Source organism: Lissotriton vulgaris, chromosome 5 (genome assembly GCF_964263255.1).
Source record: "Lissotriton vulgaris chromosome 5, aLisVul1.2, whole genome shotgun sequence".
NCBI classification, from domain to species: Eukaryota; Metazoa; Chordata; class Amphibia; order Caudata; family Salamandridae; genus Lissotriton; species Lissotriton vulgaris.
Genome location: NC_141693.1, coordinates 522,642,344 through 522,654,992, shown reverse-complemented (window position 1 = coordinate 522,654,992; position 12,649 = coordinate 522,642,344). Strand labels below are relative to the sequence as shown.

General features: G+C 45.5%; 1 protein-coding gene and 1 pseudogene across 4 annotated transcripts in view; one reads left to right on the top strand and one right to left on the bottom strand.

The window, feature by feature from the left end:
• LOC147711176 (endogenous retrovirus group V member 1 Env polyprotein-like) overlaps nucleotides 1-230 on the top strand; it is a 28,438-nt pseudogene extending 28,208 nt beyond the window's left edge.
• The window catches only part of SGMS1 (sphingomyelin synthase 1), a 1,111,197-nt gene that overhangs the window by 326,315 nt on the left and 772,233 nt on the right, over nucleotides 1-12,649 (bottom strand). The window lies entirely within an intron of this gene.

The window sequence follows — 12,649 nt, the reverse complement described above, 5'->3', positions numbered from 1 at the left end:
TGGTTTTGCTAAACTCTTCCCTCTTCCTAGTAAGTGGATCAATAAAGAGACACTTCTGCCTTACATCGAGCTCTTCCTGCAGCCTTTGGAGAGTTCCCCGCTCCGAATCTTCAGAGTCAGTCATCAAGGGTGTTCTCAGCATTAATGATGACTTTAAAGTTGACAAGGGACAGGTGACATCAAAAGAACGTTCAACTTTGAATGAAGTCGAGGCTTGCCTGCAGCCTTGAACTTCACGCCCTTGGTCTGGTCCTTTTTTGTATTTATGGCCTTAGATCGGTGCCGAATGCAGGCAGCAGAGGCCCTAAAGGCAGCAATTGTTTGTGTATGGGGCCCGACACCAGACTCCCCCAGCAGCGATGCTCTGCCTTGGTATGAGGCCACCTTGGAGGCTTCGAGTCTGTATCAGAGCTAGTGATTTGAGGCCTAATGGTCGTGGGGATTGAGGGTGCGGGGGTGAGGTGGTAGTCGGTAAAGCCTCTTAATCCTCTGGCAGAAGCTGCTGCTGGAAGAGAGGCCGCCGGGCTGGAAATCATCTGGTGCAGCAGGAGGACTGTTGGGCCAGCATCCTCATCTTACTCAGTACCAACGGGGTTTAGTTCTCCATAGATGCCAGGCTTGTAGGTGGCAGACTACTGGAGCATTTTTCAGTACTCCCAACACCTCTCCCACGGTACCATATAGTTAGTTTTTTCAACCAGAAGGTGAGAAACTTCAAATGAGGCATGAAATCTTGTGATGTTCCAACTAAGGATACTTTGTGTGGAAGCAATAGCAGTACCTGAAAGGGTGTTCATTTTATTACCGTGTAGGGATCTGTATTATCTGATGTGGAAAGTTGATGCAAAGAGGCACGCAACACTAGCAAAGGCATGATGGGTCTGGCGTCCAGGACCAATAGGTGTTAGGATTAACTAAAGTGTGAGATAAAACAATGTGGTGAAAGATTCAATGTGCATGCCTGAAAGAAAAGTTGCAAACATGTCTAGTCTCGAAGCCCTGTCAGTATAAATCCAAAACCCAAGGGCAGGAAAAAACAATTTAACATGGAGTTGGTGCCCATGCACATTGCCTTTCTCCAAAGGACAAATAACTTGAAACGCTTGAGCCCAAAACTAGATGGCAGGAGTATGTGCAGCATGTGTATCGACAGTAACACAGGCTACAAAGTATAAAGCTACTATGTTCAAAGTTTTTATGTTTTTAAACAAAATAAAACATATTTGACTTCTAAATATTCTAAAGTTGTAGAACGCACAGTGTTCTGACCGGAGGCTGAAGCACCCAACTGTGATATATAAAATGCAAATTTTTAGGACCTACTTAGATCTATTGAAATTCTTTTGCAGAATTACAATTCAGAATTTGAGAAATGCTGCTCCATAAATAACAAATGCTTATTTAGAACAGAAAATGTTTATCTGGAAACAATTCACATTAAATACTCTGTCAGAACCCCTTTCAGAGGGCCATGGGTCGTGCAGGAGTTACTGGACTGTGAAATGGCCCCCTTACCTGCCTCGCAACACCGCCATTCCCTAGGGGAGGACTCGGACTCATCCGTAGTAACAGGAACCCCGCCCCCTGTCCTCTGTCATTCCAGGAACCAATAGCCCACAGAGGAAAACCGGAAGAGACCCCAGGATACCCCGGAAGTCCAACTCTCCGGGACTTGAAACGAGGACGCCGTGAACCAGAGGACGGAAGAACTGCAGGCGGAGAGTCGGAGTGGCAGGAGTTCCAGAAAGCCGGAGACGGAGATCGCGGAGCGGAGACCGAAGGCGGAGAAGAAGTCTGGAGCGAGGAGTGGTGGTGTCTCACGGAGGTGGCTGGGGAGCGGCCTAGGCTCAGGAGAGCTACGGCGAGTCGGTGAGTACACGCACCCAGGGGAAATACTGTAAAGCACTAGAAAGTCGGGAGGAGAGCACGAGAATTGTATGGAGATCGTTCACTTAGTGGAGAACCTCCCTGTCCACTGTATATAGTATATAGCATCTCCTGACCCTCACAACCCTTCCTGATACCCTTCCTGCACACGTCCTAAGAAGACTCAAGCACGGTTAGCACCCGGAGACACTTCTATCTTTTCTCTTACTGCATTCCCTTCCCACTCTATCTTCCCCCTTACCCTCTCCTTAACCCTCACGACTCGCCTTCTTATATCAGTCACATTCCCGGGTTTCGGTGTACGGTACTAAGCTTGGACCGTCCAACAGGACTAACAACTCCCTTTCTTTTTCTCCCATACGCCCTCCACGGACTACCCGGAGTCTTGGCCACAGAGAGAAGAGAAGGAGTCAGACCAACCGAACAGGAACCCCCTCCACCCCCCCAAAGGAAGAAGAGAAGCTCGGACTATTGTGTTTCCCATTCAAACGTATCTGTACAACCTCAATAAACATTTCTCACCTAATACGGCCTCCACGCCTCTTTTTCTGGCCTGCACTCCCCCCACCATCACATGGACCCAACCTTGGTGGTTCAGGCCTTTTACTTGAGGAAATATGAATTTTTATGGTCAATTGTGTCCCCTAACGTGAACCCCACCGTCTCCATGTACGAGCTTAAAGTGCATGTAACTTCCCTCCTCGACCTGCTATGAAAACGCAAACACATTTGCGTCAAACGTTAACATGTCCTCTTTCAGATCCACCATGAATGGGTCGAATATTCCGTTCCTAAGTGTGCCTTGCCAACGTCTTTACATGGTGCACTTTTCACGTTTCCCCTGGTTCAGGCGAGTTAGGCCCTGTTTTCTGTCATCGAGTCTTTCCTGCCTTCTGTCTCTGGATGCTACAGCCCGGACCTGCATCTGTATCCCTGACCTTTGTCTTACTCCCTGCGCGGCTAGCGGGGCCAGGCCCGGCCTGCTTGCCTGCCAAGACTGTATTCAGCCTTCAAGTTATCTGCTCCGCTCCTCGAAAATACATTCCTGTCTAGTAGTTTAGGTAAACATCCTTCCCAGCTGCAGAGCAAAGGGCCCGGCCTCTCTGTCTCCATGCAAGTAATTCATTGCTCTTGTTACCATGGTAGGCCCATGGCCCCTCGCATTACACGTAGACACGTAGTTACATATGCACTCATTAATAGTCAGTATAGAGTAGCCTCTGCCCAAGAGACCTTTCCTTCTAGATAGTATAGTTCCCCAAACACGAGATATCAGATATGATTTAGGAACGAGTCGCTCTGACATGCCAGACTTCTGTCTCTTGCCTCTAGTTTAAATGTCAAGACCCCTGCACCCTCCAGCCTCACGTCAGTCACACGTCATGCTGCTGCGCGCGCATCCTTGCTTTAGATTTCTGCTGACATTGCAAGATTCTGCTATGTTTCCACCCACTTGTGACACTCTCATATGACGTTTCCAGCGCACACCTCCGTGTACGCCCTCGTGCACGCCTTTCTGTTACGTACATGTATTCTTATCTCGTTTCTCTCCGCTGTTACGCCTTCTGCATTCATCACCATTCATCTGCTTTTACTATAAATAATGTACATTGTCAATAAAATGTGTGCTATCCCTTCCTGAACCTTCGAGGTGACGGAATTTGTAGACCATGGTTCGAACCATACCATTCCATTTTATGGAATAAAACCCCTTTTAAAACCTCAGATGCCACGGATTCTGCCTCTTATTTTTTCTGAGTTATTCTTCTTGTATTTTACCGCATAAATTAAGCATAGGTAATTTAATTTTACCACATAATTGGCGCCCGAACAGGGACCCCTCCCCCACCTTACGCGCCGGCGGTGCGTTGCAGGCCCGGTCCCGTGCCACAGCCGGACGGACAACTACGCGTATCCGCAGGATTTCCTGTATCTCCCTCAGGCCAACGGAGGTGACTGAGGCTGCGATCGACACCCAGACGAGGCGGTGAGGAGTGCGGAGGATCCCGAACAGAGCCTAGCTGAGAGAGCAAGGTCAGAGGTATCCAGAGGCCCACCAGGTTCCGAAGTTCCGAAGTACCTACGTCACGAGTCGAGTCCAGTCCGGTCCAGTCCAGTGTCCAGTTTCCAAGGCCTTCCGTTCTGTGCTTCCCGGTGAGTACCGTTGCTGGGGACGCATCTAGACGAGCGCATTAATTTGTGCCGGTCAAGACGGGTTTGGGTACACAGACCCGGTATGCACTGTTTTAGCGGTGTATCTGTACTGTTTAGCAGTATATCTAGTATGTAGTTAGCTAGTTTCATTCTAATCATTATTGTTCGTTTTTTAAAAATGTTTCAGTGTGTTTTAAATGTCGTGGTATGAGTGATTGTTCGATCTTCATTACTGTGTTTATTGTATTTACTGTGTTCAAGTTCGGTTAAGTATCAAGTAGCAGGGCTCAAGATGCCTTTATTTTCTAAACTAAGAAATAAAAACTAGAAAAGGGATACTCGAGGAAGCTGTTCCCATCCCACCCAGGGACACTCCCGGATATTTTATGGAGCACAAGCACGGCCTAGATGCCGTATTATTTCTCGATTTATGGGTGGACTATACCAAAGATTTAGAAGAGAATCAGAAATGGCCCGCTACGGGGACATGGGATGCCGACTGCATCATGAGAGTAGAAGAAGCGTTATGGAAAAAGAAAGCCAGACAGTCACAGAAGGATGCCATTGAATTATGGCGTAAAGAATCGCATAGACGCACAGAGAAAGCACTCAGAAAAGCAGAGAAAAGTAGAGAGGATTCAGACAAAACCCGAGAAAACGTATTAGTAGAGGAAGGTATACGAGTTAAAGCAGAACAAGTAGACAGACAACGAAACACTCTTATGAATGGTATGTATCCTCTTCTGACCGAGGGTTTACCTAAGGCCACCCAGGAAGTACCAACAGATCTGCCACCTCCATTACTCCCGACTAAATTACATCACAAGACCGCAAAGGACATATTCCTTTCTTCCTATTTAGACGATGTAGCCCCCGAATATGTTAATATTCCGCTGCCACATATACCACCTGCTGACGGCCCCCCACCCCAAGATGATCAGCACCCACTTCCGCAACCACGAACTCCTCCTGCGCCCGTTCCTCCAGCCCCAGTCCTTCCTGCACCTTTTCTTCCTGGCATGAATCCACTAAATCCATTTACACCTGGCACCTCAGGAGGTGCGGCAGGAGGTTTCCAGACACCACCACAAACACATCGATTGACTTATAGGGATTTAGCATAACAACGTACACCTCGAACAGTGGGTTACGACATATTTAAAGAGCCTATTACAGACTGTAGATATGATCCAGTACCCGGTATAGACGACAGAATGATGCTATCATCACTACGTCTACGACGAGTTGCCAACTATTTAATGTTACTACCAGGAATGATTGAACATCTAGACAGAATATACCTTTTTGTCCAAACGGGGCAAGGCCCGGAAAGTATTGGCGAGGCCATGGCACATCAGAAAGTTGACACTCAACGAATGATAATACGTTTCTTCATTAACTGCTTGATAAGAAACCAAGATAGGCCTGGTGCAGACCAGGAAGAAATGAAAGCACTTAACAAATGGGGTCAGAATATAGCAGACGGAAAACATGATAAACAGAGTTGTATAGACAATATGTATCAAAGGATCCGAAAAGCAGTAGTACAAATACACGAAAGGAAACAGCCTGAAAGTGCAATAGAGTCAGACAAGAATGAATCCTCGGAGGAGGAAGAACAACCAGAGACCACAGTAGGAACATTGCAGTTACCAGCTAAAGAAATGATAGCATATGTAGGTAAGGGAAGACCCTTTAATAATTCAAAGCAGCCATGTCAAATCCGAAGACTCCTGAACACCTATTTCAGGCTACCGATAAAATACTTCAAGAGCGAATGGGGTACCATGTACTCGATTCTATGGATGAACAAGAATTAGCCAGGTCAGCAGTACAATGGGCTGACAGTTCCGATAAATATAGTGATGATGCGTTAGCGCAAACGTTTTTGAATCTTTCCCCAGATGAACAGCGTCTAGCTGGTATGTACATGATACAACACCTACTTATTTTGTATAAAAGCCAACACTCTGATCCTGGTCCCCTACCTGATATATTAATAGAACTACTCATGAATAAATGGAGAGGCCTAGGTACCGATTTAATTAAAGTAATTCTAGAACATCGGCACAAATATAGTGCCTTCCTGTGTCCACAGTTTGATCCAGCTCCACCCTTAGAAAGAAAAGCGTATTACATAGACAGACAGAATCCCTTACGAGAAGTACACCCAGTCAAGAATGATGATAATACTTTTAGACGCATGTTTGTATACACGCCCATAACTAAAATAGAACTATTGCAAATGAAGAAATTAGTGCCCAGCCATGACAAAGATCCCGCAGGTTTTCACCGTGAAATAAAAGACATGTTACTCATGGGTGATTATACCTATCCCGACATCATGAAAATATTGAAAGTATTATTGCCTGCCGGTATTTACGAGAAACTCAAAGAAAAAGAATGGGAGGTGGGAGAGCAAAAGATCGATTGGGCTGCATTAGAAAACGAAGAAAACACTCGAACTCCAGGCCTAGGGCTTGGGGACAAAACTAAAGCATTACCAGGATTGTTAGTACAAGTATTGCCACGTTTATTAGCAACAAAAAAGGAGGACTGGGATGCAATCTCAGCCTGCAAACAGAAGCACGATGAAGACACTAGTGATTTTTATTCCCGATTTGAGAAATGTTTTGGTATTAATAGTGGCCTGAAAGCAAGTAGTGAGTCATATCCACATCTTTTTGTATCCAAATTAGTCGAGAATTCCCTGCCACAGGTTAAGAACAGAGTACTGAAAGTCGAGAGCACCTGGCAAGCTAATACCCCTTCACAAATGTTACAAATGTTACAGTACCACCAGAATAGAATTAGAGAAGAACATGAACACGAACAACGACGTATGAAAGACACGAAAATGAAAATGCTAGTTGCTCAGTCAGTTCCAGCTGACGGTCAGAAAAAGGGTACGACACAGTCCAATATTTCGGCAGGTCCTGTTAAAGGGACATGTAACTACTGTAAACAGCCAGGTCATTATATAAACGATTGTGCAGTTTTGAAACATAATATCTCTACGGGCAAAACTAAAGAGAGACCACGTCCACCTAGACAAGATCAGGCCCAACAACAAGTACCCCAGAACGTACAACCTATGCATGCTGCACAACAGACAGTACAGACCGTAGCAGTACCACAGTCACAACCCATTACCGCAACACAAAACACGACACAACAGATGTACCAGTATGCACAAAATGATTATCCCGATTATCAGCGATACACATGAAACAGCCTAGAGAGGGAGGTTGGCTTGCCTCTTATTGAGGTTCCTGTAGATCAAGAGGGTCCTTATGTACATAGTCAAGTATTAGGGAAAGACAAAGTTTTTAATTGACACAGGGGCAAGCAGGACAACTATAAGTCACGACGAGGTTCCAGGGGCACCCCTCTCAGGCTCACAGAATGTTTCCCTTGGTTTTTCAGGAAAGCCTATTATTAATGAAGTATCGCAACCTCTTCCCCTTGCAGTTGGTCCATTAACACGTACTACGGATTTACTACTTACAAAATCATGTCCAGAAAACTTGTTAGGTATAAAGACACTGAAAGCTCTAGGAGCTGTGATTTGCTGTTCTCCGGAAGGAGTAAGATTGTTCCTACGTGACTTTAAGGGTCACTATGTGTTGAGAGATATTGATCCCAGATTACAGAATGTTCCGGCACATTTATGGGCACAAGGCCCCACTGATGTTGGTTGTATGCACATTACACCATATCGAGTCACACTCAAGCCAGGAGTAGTATTACCACGAATGCGACAATACAAGTTACCCCCAGATGCTGTAGTGGCTTTACTGAAAATTATTGACGAGCTCATTGCACAAGGAGTGGTTGTGGAAACCGACTCCAATCTCTGTAATTCCCCCATCATTCCGATTCTTAAACGTACTGATCCAAATGCACCACCAGTTTATCGATTAGTTATTGATTTACGCGAATTGAATAAATGTATTGTACCACAATATCCCGTGGTCCCAGATATCTCTTCTTTATTGACTGCCATTGATTCAGAAGCAACGTTCTTTACTGTAATTGACCTCAAGAACGCCTTCTTTAGTGTCCCAATTGATCCGGAAAGCCAATATCTCTTCGGATTCTGTTTAAATGGACGAAGCTTCAAATTTGCACGCGCACCTCAAGGATTCACAGAAAGCCCCAGCATCTATAGCCAAGCACTGAAAAGACAACTTGACAGTATTCACATGCCTGAAAACACTGCTCTGCTTCAGTATGTTGATGATCTACTGATCACTGCCCGAAGTGAACCTGAATGTGAACGAGCATCACTGACGGTTTTACATTTTCTGGCCGACAAGGGGCACAAGGTGTCCCCTTCAAAGCTACAATTCTGTGTTCAGCAAGTTGTGTACCTTGGGCACTTGCTGTCCAAAGGGGGGAGACAGCTCACACCTGACCGCATCCAGTTAATTGTAAACATGTCACCACCGAAGACACAAAAGGAGGTGCGGGCTTTCATAGGCCTCACTTCTTACTGCAGACAATGGATTCCCCAGTACGCATTTCTAGCAAAGCCACTCATACAGTTAACAACTCAGGAGGCAGCGTCTTCGACTGTCCTCCCTTGGACTCAGGAACATACACAAGCTTTTGAAGACTTAAAGAAAGCTTTATGCCAAGCACCTGTTTTAGCAACACCATGTTACAGCAAGCCTTTTACACTTTTTGTTACAGAACGTGAAGGTACTGCATTGTCAGTACTCACTCAGGAACAAGCAGGTTCACACAAACCGTGTGCTTACTTTTCTAGTACATTAGATCCAGTAGCCCAGGCTCTGCCTGCGTGCTTGAAATCAGTAGCAGCGACAGCTTTAGCAATCAGACAAAGTGATTCCATAGTGTTAGGACACCAATTGACAGTGCAAGTTCCACATTCCGTGGAAGTTCTTTTAAACCGAACACAGACTCAGCACTTGACTATAGCACGACTGACAGGTTATGAATTGACATTGTTTCAGCCACACATAGAAATCAGACGCTGTAATACATTGAATCCCGCCACACTTCTGCCATTAAGTGAAACAGACCCATTGGCACATGATTGTATTGAAATCATTACCATCACGACGAAACCCAGACAAGACTTGACAGACACTCCATTACCAGATCCAGACCTGACACTTTATGTGGATGGTTCATGCATGAGAACAAGTACAGGAGAGTTAGTGGCCGCCTACGCAGTCACGACAGAAACTGAAGTCATAGAAACGAATTGCATTGACACCCTGTCAGCTCAAGCAGCAGAGCTCATCGCTCTGACACAAGCCTGTATTCAAGCCAGAAATAAGAGAGTTAACATATATACAGATTCATGTTATGCATTCGGAGTCGTACACCACTTCGGTGTCCTCTGGCGAGAGAGAGGTTTTTTGACTTCTCACGGTGCCAAAATCCAACACGGTCCTCTCATTCAAGCACTGTTAGATGCAATACATCTACCTACAGCCATATCCATCATGAAGTGCAAGGCACATACGAAAGTCACTGATATCATCTCACAGGGTAATGACCTAGCAGACCGAACAGCCAAGCAGACAGCTCAGAATCAGACTTACGCAACTGACTTGACAAAGACAATAGTCTCGACACCGACACACTGCATGACGGTTAGGGATCCCGCCCTTGATGTAATCGACATACAGACACATGCTACACCAGATGAAATCAAGAAATGGATTGAACTAGGAGGGATCCAAACAGATCAGGGATGGATGACGAAGGGAAAATCTACATGGTTTCTCCCCGACTCTATGGTTCAAGTTATCATTAACACAATACATAGTCCTGCACATCTAGGAGAAAAAGCCATGTTAGACAGTATTCAAAACATCTGGTTCAATAAACATTTACGAGCAGCAGCCAAACAGAAAGTGCGTACTTGCATGATCTGTTGTCAGTTCAACCCAGGTAAAAGCATTCCTGTAGAGCAAGGTGGATTTCATCCTCCCGATCACCCTTTTGAAGTCCTCCAGATGGATTATATCCAGATGGAATGTTGTTGAGGATTCAAATATGTCCTCGTAGTTGTATGTGCACTTTCCCGTTGGACAGAAGCATATCCAGTCCCAGATTACACTGCCCCGACCACTGCCAAGCAGCTGGTACGTGAATTCTTCCCTAGGTATGGCTTGCCTCGTATCGTATACTCAGATAATGGTCAGCCATTCTCGTCCGAGCTTATGAAACAGGTTACACTCCTGCTCGGCTATCAGTGGAAGTTCCATTGTGTCCGACATCCCGAGGCAGCAGGTCTCGTGGAACGCCACAATCAGACTCTGAAAATTCGTCTGGCCAAAATCTGTAGAGAGAAAGGCGTCGACTGGATAGTAGCTCTACCAGTTGCGCTCTTTTATATGAGAATGATCGCACACTCCAGAACAGGGCTATCCCCGTACGAGGTGGTCTTCGGTAGGCCACCAAATATGTGGGGGACGCCTCTGCCTCGAAAAATTACCGATGTTGATTGTAATATGCTGACAGATTACCTTGCCTCCTTGATGTCTGCACTACAATCATGTCGTTCACAGGTTGCTGCAGCCTTTCCCGACCACTCCGAGGTGAAGCCACATCAGATCGTTCCTGGCGACTTCGTATACGTGAGGAATTTCGACAGGAGGAGTCCGCTGGAGCCTCGTTGGCAGGAGCCGAAAATTGTCTTACTTACTACAAGGACAGCCGTGAAAGTGGAGGGCCGCAAGGGCTGGCTCCACTCGAGTCATATCAAAAAATGTTATGGACTGCCTCCAGATTTAGACTCCCAGCCCGGCCCTCCTCCAGACATTGACTCTAAACTTCCTCTGGTCGAGAAAACTCCGTCCGAGGAGTATAAATCAAAGTTGAGGTCTAGCAAGTCAGACAGTTTAATTGTTTAAGTCCTCCCCTAGGTGAATCGGTTAGACGTGTTTCTGACATGTATCCCCTAGACCCCAATAGAGAGAGAGATAGACAGAACAATCTCAAGAAACGAGAATATTGTAAATCACTTCGTAGTCACTGTATTGTGACATTATTAATTATGTTTTTTCTGAGTCTCACGATTATTGCTGCCAGTGTTCTATTACATATGTATTTCCCTCTCTCCATACATGCACATCTTTTTCCAAATGGCACTGTCGAGCATACTTTCAGTGAACTACCCCCGCACGAGTTGTCCTATCGGCTTGCGCTGCGCAACAACACTTTTATTAGTATGTTACATCATTCCCATCAGTCTAGCAATGCTACCAATTGTTGGATATGTGGCCGACTTCCTCCCTTTCAGAAATATCAGGGAGTTTTGCCCCTCTTCCCGTACCCATTCACACACAATGGTTCCTGTGGTGCATGGTTTAGTTTGATTAATTCCTTAGACTCTAATTCAGTAATCTACAAAGGCAACTGGGTATGGGGAAATCTGAACACCGTTTTGCATAGAGTATGTTATCCTGACAAGGAGGGTCTTCCTCAAAGGACAGGAACTGATCTAGAAAATGAAGTATATGGATTAGGTAATTATACACTTAACCTCATGATTCTGAATGTGGAATCCGATACAGGTCCAGACTTACCTTCTATGTCCGTGTTACCAGTCAAAGGTGAATTATGTGTCAGAAAGAATGGTTCAGTGCCCTTAGGTCATAGTCAATGTACTACTGTGATCGAATTCAAAGATAATGGCAAGTCAACATTCAAAGCTACCCAACATTCCTATTTCATCTGTGGTCACACAGCCTATATACGTTTGCCACTAGATTGGGATGGGACATGTTACATTGCATTCCTTCTGCCACCTGTTTTTCTAGCTCCAGCTGACTATCACAAGAACTCCCGACTAGTACCTAATAGACCCAAGAGAGAACTCCCGATTGTCGACTATACTGAAACGGCATGGGAACGATATACAGATTTCAATAAAGGTTTCTTCCCCTACTTAGGAACTGTCTTCAATAGTAAATCAATACGACACCTGACCAGAACCCTTGAAGCAGTGGTAAATGAAACTACTTCCGCCCTAGGCAACTTAACGGAGGAACAGTCTGCTATGAGACTTGTTGTCCTTCAAAATCGTCTTGTTCTTGACGTCATCCTGGCCGATAGGGGCGGAGCCTGTAGAGTCATCGGATCGAGCTGCTGTGTTTTCATTCCAGAAAACGCGCCATCAGTATATAGAGCCATAACCCGTCTTCATAAGATTGCAAGTCAGATACACCAGAATCCAGGAACCTGGACTTGGTCCGGTTGGTTCTGGAGCGTGTTATCAGCCTGGGGATGGAAAGTCCTATCCTTCCTAGGTATTGCCCTTCTCATAGTATTCAGTTGTTGCCTATGTATACAATGTGGGCCAGCGATTTGCGGCTTGTGCGCCACATCATGTATTCCTCATTCAAGTCCACGTTCAAAACACCGTAAGAAGAAAGAAGAGCAAATGATGTTACATGAACAGATTGATAGATTAATGAGGATTGATATATCATGAAGGGTCCGTAGGGGACAAGGAGGGAATGAGGAAATATGAATTTTTATGGTCAATTGTGTCCCCTAACGTGAACCCCACCGTCTCCATGTACGAGCTTAAAGTGCATGTAACTTCCCTCCTCGACCTGCTATG